The sequence below is a fragment of the Lepidochelys kempii genome, chromosome 2 (genome assembly GCF_965140265.1).
Source record: "Lepidochelys kempii isolate rLepKem1 chromosome 2, rLepKem1.hap2, whole genome shotgun sequence".
In the NCBI taxonomy this organism is placed as follows: Eukaryota; Metazoa; Chordata; order Testudines; family Cheloniidae; genus Lepidochelys; species Lepidochelys kempii.
Window position 1 is genome coordinate 144,455,604 of NC_133257.1, and position 13,371 is coordinate 144,468,974.

The following is a 13,371-nucleotide window of genomic DNA, read 5'->3' on the forward strand; positions in this document are numbered from 1 at the left end:
TTAAACACCCACAATACAATATTACTAAATAATAAAGCATAATGAAGAATATAAAATCAACATCATCATCACTATTATTAAACTTTTTTAAAAAATAACCAATGCCTGAAGGCCTCTGGGCATTTAAAAAAACAACTAAGGGTACTGCACAGTTACCCAGATCTCTTACTCAGGCTTTTGCCCCTACCGTTCACACAGAAAAAACTAAGACCCAGGTTTGGAGGTGCTTTAAGCCCAGGCTAGTTTACACAAACAAGGATATAGATTAGAACCCACTCTCATTACTGTAAGGACACACGGAAAAAACACTCCAGTGCTGATAGTCCTCTAATGCCCTTCCTACAACTCCCTCTGCAGGATGGGCAAGTTTCCCCGCAATTGACACAAATGACTGAGAAAGTATCCTATAGCATCTCAGCATAAAGAACCAGAGATATCTGTGTCCCCCACAGGCCCTTCCTTCCTTCCCTCCCTCAAGGGCAAATGCGGAAACAGTAAGGACATAGTAATTCAAGTAGGGCTTTGCTGTGGGGATGTTCACATCCAAGTGAGGCTAACATGGGTGCTCAGACACAGGTGCCAATTACCCGGGTTGACTGTGCAGTGTAGCCATAAACTAAGCTCTTCAATGCAGGTTCAGGAATCAGCCCATGCAAATCTGTTTGCAAGACTGAGGCCTTTTAAATGGATATATTTGAAGTAGTCCATAAAAAACATCAGAAAGTGGATCAAACAGAAAGCAACAAAGATCTCCCAACATTCATTCCCCCATATAATGATATAAATATTATGCTGACTTTTTAATATATATTCAAAACATATTTTTAGTCTTTTTAGTTTTAAAGACTTGTTTGCTGGTGCTTGTTAAAGTTAAAGCAATGACATTTTAGGAAACTGAAGTCCTCTCTTCAGCCATTGGCAAAATAAAGAAACATGACAGCTCAGATAATAGTCTCACTTGAGCCGCGAAGTAAATTGGATGTGTATTGCAGATGGTTCTGCAGGTGGACATGCATGTAGAAGGCACAATTTGGCACTAACACTAACATTCCTCAGACACAAGGCAAAAAAATATTATTGCATCTACCTCCACCTATGTCAGTCTGCACCAAATTTTTTTCCTTGTGGCCTCTAATCATGTAGGCACAAAGTCTGGAGGCACAAGATATTCACATAACATAAACAACATTCTGTGCCCAAAGACTTCATTAACACAGTTACAGTTGCCCAATAGTACATTGTGCCCTTCTAAAATGTCAAATTCAGCTACACTCAAACCTCTGAAAGCTAGGAAATGAAAAGTTAAGGTACACACCAATCCACAACACAACCTTAACTCTGCCCTCTGCTCCAACATGCCAATAATACACATACTATCATTCTACCCTTACAGATAATAACCCCACATGTTGCCTTCCTTCAATCACAATCAGCCCCATTATTCAGGAAATGGGTGAAAAGCGTGAATCATGATTACATTCCCCCAACTGCTTATTGAGAGTCTTTCATTTTCCCTCTGTTTAGTAATGCTAATGTCCCAGACAATACTTCTGCATAAAATCTGAGTCTGCCTGTGGATTTCAGAGCACTTCAAAATTATTGTTCTTAAATCAGAAATGTTGGTCTCAGAACAAAATCACCACAAGAATCACTTGCAGATCACAGGCAGAGAACAAGGAATACGTGCAATACACATTCTCTGAAGCTCCTAAGAGCAGGGCTGAAACTCCCAGTTAATAAATATAGCGCAGGTTCAATGGCCACAGTACACCACCTACTGACATCCAATTACTTGGACAATCGAGTCCCAGAATCCCCCTGCCTTACAAAACAGCCCTACTTTTGCTCCACATGCCCTTTTTACTCACACTGGCCTGCCAATTTGTGTTGATCCGCTCTCTCTAGATGGAGAGGGTTATAGAAGTGCAGTACCATAGTTCTGTGCAGTGAATCTGAGCTCTCTTTGTTAAAATCCACTGTCAAACTGAATCAAGCTGAATACATTAATATGTCAGCCGTCATATGAACAATCTACAGTCTCTTGTGTACCTGCAGGGCTCTTCATCCCGGGAATAGTACTTGACATTATATATATTTTTAAAAGGCTAATGGACTGAATTTTGTATAATTCCTTTTAAAATTTACTCTTCTGCTTTTCTATTATAACAATAGTGATATTTATTACTACATATACAGAGAGCAGATTTATTTTATGAGGAAAAACTCTGGAGACTACATTACATTTCAGGAATCAATACATTGTGTAACAAATAAAAATTATCAATCAGAATTTGTTTTGGAGCTTTCATCAAGTTCCTTTCTTGTTTTTGTTGTTGTTAGTGTCATCTTGATACTGTAGAATCTATGTATACTGTTACCTTTGACCTGAAGAAAAATGTGGACACAGCCACTTTGTGACTTGAGAAACAAAGTTGTAGCTGGTTATTTCCAGTCCCCACACACCTTTTAGGAGCACACCACAAAGTTTCAAACTTTCATTTTGTATAGTACACCAAACCAAGATATTTTTAGAAAACTTCCTTCTAGAAGATAAGCCAATTTAGATCAGAAGATCTATCCGTCCATGGAAGAAAAGAAAACTGTAATCTTGATTTTGGTAAGTGTATCAGTCAGTTCCATTATTCATTTTAAGTTAGAAGAATTCAAAGTGCTGAAACCACTCTCTTTTCTTAAGACTTTCATTTTCCCCTTCCAAGACTGCAGAGGTGGCTAAAAAAAAATGCTGTTTTGTTCTCAAAAAGCTAGGAGCAAAAATGCATGGATTATAACATGGGTCTACCGTAGCTCTCCTAATGTAACATAGCTTTACATAAGGAATGTAGCCAAATAGTAAATGTGTAATTTGAACACATTCTTACGTTAGAGTTCTCTGAACTTTGTTTAATATACAATTGTTAGGCTAATTAACAAATGTGTTGCTTCCACTAAGCCACATTGTAGGAGTATGTGCCTAGTCACACAGTTAACAGTGTGCTTCAACAGTGTGCATTCACACTGTGCCCATGTTTGAAATCTTTAGGACTGGTACATGGATTTTGGCTCATACCTTCACAGATTACTATTCTCTCAACAATGCATCATGATAAGATAGTGTGTTGGGAGACTCAGTGCTTAGCCATTATTCAGGAAAAAAGTTTATCTCTGGCTTTCCGACTTGATTGCTTCTAGAGAGCTGCACAGTCCCTGCTCTTTGGAGCTTAAGAGTAAAGCTTCTGAAAGTAGAGAAGAACTGAGGGATAGTTAAAGAGTGAGTGGTGTTTACACCCTCAGATGACGATTCATTCAGATCTCCTAGAGATCTGTACATGCCCCCTAATTGTCAAATACTGCTTAGAAGTACCACAAACAGTTAGATGGTCCTGAAAACTTAATTCTCTCTATATAGAAGCTGGCTGCTCTTTTGACATTCAGGGTGTGTAATCTTGTTTCCACGGTACAGAAAACACAGGTAGTGATAAAGATAATTTTAATGAAACCAGCTAGTTTCTGACAGAAGTTTTAGGTGATACTATAGTACTATTTTGTTCTTTTGAAAGATGGTCTAGAGTGAGTTTGCCATAAGATCCTGAAACTTTAAAATCTTCCCAGCTGGAGTGCCAGCCAATGACAGAGAGAGTGCAAAGACAATGAACTAAGAAATGCACAACTTAATATTTATATAGTAAAACTACACATAATAGCACAAAGTAAACCAGACCAATGACTGCAGAAGAACATATAAAAATGTGTAGTACACCAACTTTAGCTCTGGAAAAATACATAGAAAAGTAGTGAAAGGGAATCCATAAAGTTAAAAGTTCATTTCAGTAGGAAATCCAAAAGTTTAGCTGCTAATCCAAACTATTTATTTTCATGAGGAACTACATCAAATTATGTGGCCTTCCAACCCTAAACGGTCCCTCTCTTCTGTGACAAAAACATTCTGGATTTCCCCCATTTTATATTGTCTACTTGGTGGATACAGTGAACTGGCATCCCCTTCTGACTTCTTTAATGGATGATAACTCTTCTCAATGCTAGAGAAAGCAGTACCAAATGACTTCTGTGACCACCCTGAAACCATGGACTCTGAAGGAATACCATGCAAGTGTCATATGATTAAACCCAACTAATAAAGCTCAAAACTTAAAAATACACCATAAAAAGCTTCACCAACATTTTCGCTGACATCCACATAGTGAAATAATTTGTGCATCTTTGACACATTTTTTGTCAATGTGAAAAATTCTACAAAAAATTCCCTGACAAACTTGAAAGGAAGCAGGTGCTGAGTATGAATTCTGTGACTAATATTTTGCATAGTGCTAGATGAAATTATATCAGAACATAAGTGAAATAATTTGAGTAGTCTGAATCCTGGCTAAACACTACACAGCCACCACAGTTCAGTACTATTGGAAAATTAGGCAAACGTTTGATTCTGGGAAGCCCAATACAGTGGGATCACTGAATTTCAGGACTGAGTTGCATTAACAGAAAAATCAGTTACTAACCTTTCGTAACTGTTATTCTTCTAGATGTGTTGCACATATCCATTCCACTCTTCTAGAGTGCACCTCCCACACACAGTCACCATATATTTTTCCCTCCGGGGTACCTGTCAGGGTGGTTCAAGAGCCCTCTGGTGCCGCACACCACTGGCGTCGGTATAAATGCCCCAGCAGACCCAGAGCTTCCTCAGTTCCTTCTTTCTGGAAACTCTGATGTTGAGGATAGGAGGGTGAGTTGTGGAATGGACATGTACAACATATCTTGAACAGTTATGGAAAGTTAGTAAACATTTTTTCTTCTTCGAGCGATTGCACATGTGCAGCCCACTCCAGGTGACTCCCAAGTAGTAATATGGGAGGAGGGATTGGAGCTCATGTACACACAGATGGCTCAAGCAAATTTGGCATCATCTCTAGAATATTGGTTGGGGCATAATGAGAAGTGAAAGTGTGCACCAGGTTGCTGCTTTATAAATGTCCTGAATAGGGATCTGCACTAGGAATGCCATTGAGGATGTTTACGATCTTGTGGACTGAGCTCTTGTCTGGTGGTGAAATGCCTGCCAGATAATAATGAGATGAGATACAGGACGTTATCGAAGATGAACTTCTCTGTGAGGTGAGGTTTCAGAGTAGCAGCCGTGTTAGTCTGTATTCTCAAAAAGAAAAGGAGTACTTGTGGCACCTTAGAGACTAACCAATTTATTTGAGCATAAGCTTTAAGTGAGCTGTAGCTCACGAAAGCTTATGCTCAAATAAATTGGTTAGTCTCTAAGGTGCCACAAGTACTCCTTTTCTTTCTGTGAGGATACTGGAAGAACTTTAATTCTGTCTGCTGTAGTCACAAACATTTGGGTGGACTGCTGAAATGGTTTGAGCCTGTCTATGTACAATGGTAGTGATCGTTTAATGTCCAAAGTGTGTAGCCATTGCTCATCCTTATTTGCATGTGGTTCTGGGTAAAAAAGAGATACATAAATTAACCAATTCATATGGAAATTTGAAAGTACTTTAGAGAGAAAACTCAGATGCAGGTATAAGTACAACTTATCTTTAAAGAAGACTGTATCTTGTGGTTCAGATGTGAGGGAACACAGTTCAGAAACCCTTCCAGCAGAAGTTATAGCAATTAGGAAAGCCACCTTCCAGGAAAGGTATAGTAAGGAGCATGTTGTGAAAGGCTCAAATGGTGGTCCTATAAGTTTAGACAGACCAAATTCAAGTCCCCAGGGGGAATGGGCTCCCTTAACTGAGGATACAATCGTTCCAGGACTTGAAAGAATCTGACTGTCATGTCATTAGAAAAAATAACAGGTTTCCACACGAGGGTGAAAAGCTGATATTGCTGCTAGGTGAACCTTGATAGAGGAAACTGCTAAGCCTTTCTGTTTCAGGTGCAGCAGATAGTTGAGTATATGCTGTATAGATGAATGCATCAGTGAGACTCCGGCATGATATTATCAGATAGACAACCACTTCCATTTTGACAGGTAGGTGGCCACGGTGGAGGGCTTTCTGCTATATAGTAAGGCCTTGTGAACTTTCTCTGAGCAAGTCTGCTCTCTGGTTTGACCATGGAGCTTCCAGGCCATTAGCTGAAGAGATTGTAGGTTCAGGTGGAGCAGCCAACTGTAGTCTTGGGAGATCAGATCTGGGTGCAATGGGAGTGAGATTGGAGTTGCCATTGAAAGGCCCAGTAGAGAGGAGAACCAGTGTTGGTGGGGCCACACTGGGTCTATTAATATAACTCAAGTGTGGTCCCACTTGATCTTTAGTGGGATTGGGGGAAAAACATAGTGACGTTTTTCTGACCAGGGTAGAAGGAAGGCATGTGCAATGGAGCCCAGACTGTGGCCTTGCAGGGAACAGAACTGGTGACTTTTTCTGTTGGTCTATTTGGGGAGTCTCACACTGCAAATGCATATGGGTAAATCTGAGGAAAGGAATCACTTGTGGTGACTCGAAAATGACCTGCTTAAGCAGTCTGCTAGCTTCTTCTGCACTCCAGAAGGTAAGAGGCCTCAAGGTTGATTGAATGGGCTATGTAAAATACCCACAGGTGAACTGCTTCCTGACAAAGGAGGGATAAGTGAGCTCCTCCCTGTCCATTGAGGTAAAGCATTGCTGCAGTGTTGTCTGTAAGAACAAACTGGTTTATCCCACTGATATGAGGCAGGAAAGACTGACAAGCAAGACAAATCACCCTGAGTTCTCTGACATTGATATGAAGAGTGAGCTCCCTCGAGGACCAAAAACCCCGAGTTTGGGGGAGGGGGAAGGGTGAGCTCCCCACCTGAGAACTGCAGTGTTTGAGACCAGAGTCACTGACGGTTGAGGGCAGAAGATGGGAAAACCTGCACAAACATTGAGTGGATCCAACCACCAATTCAGTGAAAATAGAACTCACAGTGTCCAGATGAAGACAGCTTGGTGAGTACACTGAGGCCAGCTAAGTCTCGAGAAGTCTGAGGTGCAGCCTCACATGTTCTACTACATTTGTGAATGAGGCCAGTGCCCTAGGAGCTCCATATAGTTTCAGGGTGTTGTGACTGGATGAAATGTGAGGTCCGTCACTAAAGATTGACTAGACCAGAATCTTGATTCTCGGAGGAACATTCTGGCCTGGGTAGACTCCAACACTGCCCCTAACAGCATAATTCTCTGTACTGGGCAAAGAGTAGACTTATCTGCATTGATAAGAAGACCTAGAGCCTTGAAGGTTGACTGAAAGAGCTGAACACTGGATATAACTAGAGCTTTGGACCAACCCTTGACCAGCTAGTCTTCCAGGTGATGACAGACCTGCACTCCTACTCTCCTCAGGAATGCTGCCATCATGGCCATACATTTTGTGTACCTGAGGAGCTCCAGACAGGCTGAATGGAAGCACCATGAACTGGTAATGTGAGTGCTTCACTATGAACCTGAGGAGCTTTCTGTGCCCTTGGTATACTGACACATTAAAGTAGGTGTTTCTTAAATCGAGGGCAGCATAGGATCCATGTAGGGAATAATGAATGCCAGGGTGACCATGCAAAACTTAATCTTTTTGAGATAGTCGTTAAGCTGATGCAGGTCTAAGATAGGTCTGAGACATTCCTTTGCTTTTGAGATTAGGAAATGGGAGTAGAAAATCTTCCTTCTTAAATGTGTTGAATCTCCTCTATGTGTCCCAACTGAAGGATCAATTGAACCTCCTGGACCAGAAGTTCTTTGTGAGAGTGGTCCCTGAAGAGGCAGAGGAAGGGAGGGTGGGAAGAAGGGATAGAAATAAACTGGATGATGTATCCCACTTCTAGAGTGCCCAACACCCAAGGGTCCGAGGTGATACAGGACAAAACCCTGAGGAAATGGGAAAGACAGTTTGCAAACAAAACAAAAACAGGGTCTGGCATCCTGGGAACTGGCATGGCATCCCTGAGCATCACAGAATCATAGAATCATAGAATATCAGGGTTGGAAGGGACCTCAGGAGGTCATCTAGTCCAACCCCCTGCTCAAAGCAGGACCAATCCCCAATTAAATCATCCCAGCCAGGGCTTTGTCAAGCCTGACCTTAAAAACATCAAAGGAAGGAGATTCCACCACCTCCCTAGGGAACGCAGTTCCGTGTATCACCACCCTCCTACTGAAAAAGTTTTTTCTAATATCCAACCTAAACCTCCCCCACTGCAACTTGAGACCATTACTCCTCTTTCTGTCATCTGCTACCACTGAGAACAGTCTAGATCCATCCTCTTTGGAACCCCCTTTCAGGTAGTTGAAAGCAGCTATCAAATCCCCCCTCATTCTTCTCTTCTGCAGACTAAACAATCCCAGCTCCCTCAGCCTCTCCTCATAAGTCATGTGTTCCAGTCCCCTAATCATTTTTGTTGCCCTCCACTGGCCCTCTGTATCCTATCCCTACCCTCCAGCATATCTGCCTCTCCTCCCAGTTTAGTGTCATCTGCAAACTTGCTGAGGGTGCAATCCACGCCATCCTCCAGATCATTTATGAAGATATTGAACAAAACCGGCTCCAGGACCGACCCTTGGGGCACTCCACTTGATACCGGCTGCCAACTAGACATGGAACCATTGATCACTACCCACTGAGCCAGACAATCTAGCCAGCTTTCTATCCACCTTATAGTCCATTCATCCAGCCCATACTTCTTTAACTTGCTGGCAAGAATACTGTGGGAGATCGTGTCAAAAGCTTTGCTAAAGTCAAGGAACGACACATCCACCACTTTCCCCTCATCCACAGAGCTAGTTATCTTGTCATAGAAGGCAATTAGATTAGTCAGGCATGACTTGCGCTTCGTGAATCCATGCTGACTGTTCCTGATCACTTTCCTCTCCTCTAAGTGCTTCAGAATTGATTCCTTTAGGACCTGCTCCATGATTTTTCCAGGGACTGAGGTGAGGCTGACTGGCCTGTAGTTCCCAGGATACTCCTTCTTCCCTTTTTTAAAGATGGGCACTACATTAGCCTTTTTCCATCACATCAAAATGCCTGCTTAGAACCCTCTAGATGTCTAGGTATGGAAGGCATTGATATACAGGCAGAAGGGGGAGGTGGTCTGTGCCTATAACTTCTACTCTTTTTTCTCTGTAGGTCGTGTCAGACCACTAGAGCAGAATTCCAGAGAAGTTGCTGAGGCTGGAAGTGCTTCCTGGTGTGTACAACTTGCAAGACTTAGAAGTTGCCCTTGTGTCCTTTAACCCAGGGAGCTTAGCATCAGTTTGCTCTGAAAAGAGCAAGGAACTCTCAAACAACAGGTCCTGCAATCTGTTGGCCCTCCTGCAGGAGCCCAGAGGACAGCAACCAGGAGTTCCTACACATGGCCACTACCAAAGCCACAGACTTAGCAGCTGAGTCAGCCACATCCAGAGCAGCTTCAAATGAGCCCCTTGCCACCTCTTTTCCCTCATCCACTAGTGAGGAGAACTCCTGTCTAGCATCTTCTGGCAGCATGTTTTTAAATTTCAGCATGGAGTCCCATACATTAAAGTCATACCTGCCTAAAAGTGCATGTTGGTTTGCAACTCAGTAGAATAAACTTTCCTACCAAACTGGTCTAACTTTTTTGAGTCTTTTGATTTTGGGGTTGCATCCTGATGCTCCTGCCTTTCCCTCTCATTGGCAACGGATACTACCAAGGACACTGGATGGGGATGGAAGTAAAGGACACATAACTTTGTGTGGGCACATAATACTTGTGCTCAGCCCTTTCAGAAGAGGGCGGAAGGCATGCAGGGGCCTGCCACAGCCACTTTATTGGGTTCATAATGGCCAAATTGAGAGGTAGGTGGTGAAAGTATTCATTTACTTCCTCTACCTGTATGCCCAGACTTCAGGCAACCCTCTTTAACAATTCTTGATGTGCATTATAGTCATCTCGGGGAGGCGACATACACCCTCCTGTGACTGCCATGTCAGGGGAGGAGGAAGAGGAGACCAGCATTGGCTGCAGATGCTCTTCCTCTATTTCTTGATCTGCAAGGTCCTGTTGAGCTAGTTCTTGATGCCTAATACTGAGCTTGGTACCAGAGTCAGGAATTGGTGCTGCTCAGTGGGTAGGTGCCACATGTCTTTCTGAGATCAGCGAATAGGAGTGCCTGGAATACAATTTGGAAATGGGGTGACAGGCCCATGGATTCCAAAAAGGTCTCTGGACAGGGTCCCCAGTGACCTTCTGGCCATGAATGCATCCAATGAAGTGAGCTGTAGCTCACGAAAGCTTATGCTCAAACAAATTGGTTAGTCTCTAAGGTGCCACAAGTATTCCTTTTCTTTTTGCGAATACAGACTAACACGGCTGCCACTCTGAATCCTGTAATTATGCAAGGCACTGAATTTAGCCGTATGGAGTAGAAATCTAGATTTTCCACTGAATGTATCTGATGAAGTGAGCTGTAGCTCACGAAAGCTTATGCTCAAAAAGTTTGTTAGTCTCTAAGGTGCCACAAGTACTCCTTTTCTTCTTAATAACATTATTAGCCAAGTTGCTCAGGGATGCAACCCTATGCTCTGGGTGTCCATAAGCCTTTGACTGTCAAATGCTAGGACTTGATGACAGAATAATTGCCCTGTTCTGTTCATTCCCTTTGAAGCATCTGACATTGGCCACTGTTGGAAGACAGGGTATTGGGCTAAATGATCTGACACAGTATGGCCATACTTATGTGCCAATCATGTCACAGCTGAAACACAATGTCACAGGAACTGTCACACATACCCTTGACATGGTAGGTGTGGTTGGAATATCTTGATTGAAGACCTTTTATTTATTGAAAGCAAATGAATCATATTTTGTACAGTTCAGTCACTGTTTCGTTTATCTTGCAGACATCCTAATATTTTATTAAATTGTAAATTACAGAGTTAGACAGTGAGTAACCAAGGCAAAAAAAAATGTACAAGTTATTGATATAGCTATTTTCAGTCGAATTCAAAGAACAGGCCAAAATTCAGTTAAAATCCCAATCTAAGTTTTGTGAAAGGAACTAATGCCCTGATCTTGTAAAGAGAATGCACATTTATTCCAAGCATGTGAGTAGTCCCACTGACTTTAACAGGAATACTCTGGTACTTAAAATTAAGAACATGTGTAATTCTTTACAGGACTGGGGCCTTATTGACTAAATGACTGCCAAGTGACAGACATTCAGTTATGTAAGTAGGCTACTATTTGTGCAGTCCTCTTTGTTAATACTCATAAAGAAAACCTTATAATCAAGAATCTGAACTAATCAAAACACTGCATCCTTCTAACAGCCTCAAACTTGCAATACCATTGGCATAATGTGTGTACCACTGCGGAGGTAAAGCTTGAAATCAAGAAAATGGTTTCACTACTTCCTCTGTACTGCTTGGAAGTATATGTTGTCTTTCTACCAGCTTTGTAAGTGATGTATGCACTAACAATGCTATTTATGCTAGTGAATTGCAAATACCTTTAAATAAATTATTTCTGATTACCATGTAAATTCTATGTAAACAGATGTGAAGGTTGTGCATCACTGCTACGGAAGATGACCAAACATTTAAATATGAGCTCATACACCTCATTGTAACAGTTCGACCCTAATACAAATTAATAATAATTACATTAATAATTTCTCTTTACAGCTCGAGTACAACAGCATCACTAAAAATAAGAGCAAATATGAGCATAGACATTTCAAAGTTAAGACAATGTCTTTATCGGTATGGGAAAAAAATTCCTTATGAAGAGCAATTGTTTACTTTAGGGAAGAGATAACAGAAGGGAGTATGATAAATATATACAAAACAAGGATTGGGAAAGAGAAGGTAGGTTGTTAGAGAGCTTATCCCTTTACCCTCCCATTCCCTTGTCCATCTCACGTGAATAGAAAGCAGCAATACCCAAAATCCAAAAGTGCAAACAATTCAATGTTTATTGGGGTGAACTTCCAGCAAGCAATGATTCCAGTTTCCTTCCTCAGTGTCCCCGTTCCCAGCTCTGACGCCACAGAGTCTTGCCTGTGTCCCTGTTTCCATTCCCACCCTTAGCAAAACATGATTCCAATTTCCACCCCCTTACTTCCTGATTGACTGCAGACTATATAGTAAAACTTGCTTAGCTATACCTTAACCAATCATTTTACTGAAATTTAACTAACCAACCCAACATATTGTAACATGATTATCTAACCAATTATATCCCACCACCTTAATTGGTTTATACCCAACAAAATTAATTATACAGCAGACAGAAACAATTAGAGAACCAGACAGAGATTATACAGACAAACAATAGGGAAGTGGGGACTACAGTGATAGAACAACACAGAAATGAGGATTTCACACCCCAGCTATTGATAAGAGAGTTCTTGCCAGACAGGATGCTATCAAAAGTTTTCTTTTAATCTTCTAGGCTCTTCCCTTTCTCTGGAGGTGATAGATTGGATCACCTTTTTAACAGCCCCAAACCGCCTTACTTCAGTGTGACTGGTGAGGACGTGACCGTTCGCTTCCTAGCTTATGGCTGCCCCTGTTGTTTAGCCAAAGGCCTTAGCCTAAGAACAAGGCCTTAGACTATCATAGTGAGAGAAGGCCTATAAACAGGCAGACTGATTTTGATTCTTGTTTTGTACCTCTATAATTAGCTAAGTGATAAAAATACACCTAAATTCTTAAAGTATAGGCCTTTGCAAACAGGCCTGAATATCTATATCCTAACATAGGTAGAGCACTTATTTGTACTTGTTCATAATATGGGAACAAAGGGAACAATTTCCAGTGAAATTGAAAGGCTGCACATTGGTAAAAATTGATTAAAGAAAATACTTTTTTCACACAATGCACAATTGGAATGTGAAATTCTTTGTCACAGAATCTCTTTGAGGCCAAAAATTTGCAGCATTAAAAAAAGAACTGGAGTTTGGAAGGGCTAAAATCCTCATGCTTCAGGGTATAAGCCAATCTCTAACTAAAGAGGGTTAGGAAGAAACTTTCCAAACTGGGCAAGTTATTGTATAACTGTCTACTCTTACACATTCCTCTGAAGCATCTGATACTATTCACTGTCAGAGACAAGTTATTGGGCTAGAGAGGCCAATGGTCTGATGTAGTATGGTATTTCCTAAAAGGAAAGAATTCTAAATTGTGGATGCAATGTGCTTGACACTTCAGAACCACTATATTTTCAAGAGATGGCTCTGTATGCATACTTGATTAATAATCTCAGGTGTTGAACTGCAGTGCTCTGGAATAGTGTGATCAATGGTCCATTAACTTATTATGATGAACCTAAAGTGAAAATCAAGTATAAATCTCCTACCTTTTGATGTATTAACTGAGTCCCAAAAAGATCTAGATAGTCACATAACCCTTAATGTCTTTAAATGA

General features: G+C 41.3%; 1 protein-coding gene across 6 annotated transcripts in view; it reads right to left on the bottom strand.

The window, feature by feature from the left end:
- The window catches only part of ADCY2 (adenylate cyclase 2), a 434,372-nt gene that overhangs the window by 66,285 nt on the left and 354,716 nt on the right, over window positions 1-13,371 (bottom strand). The window lies entirely within an intron of this gene.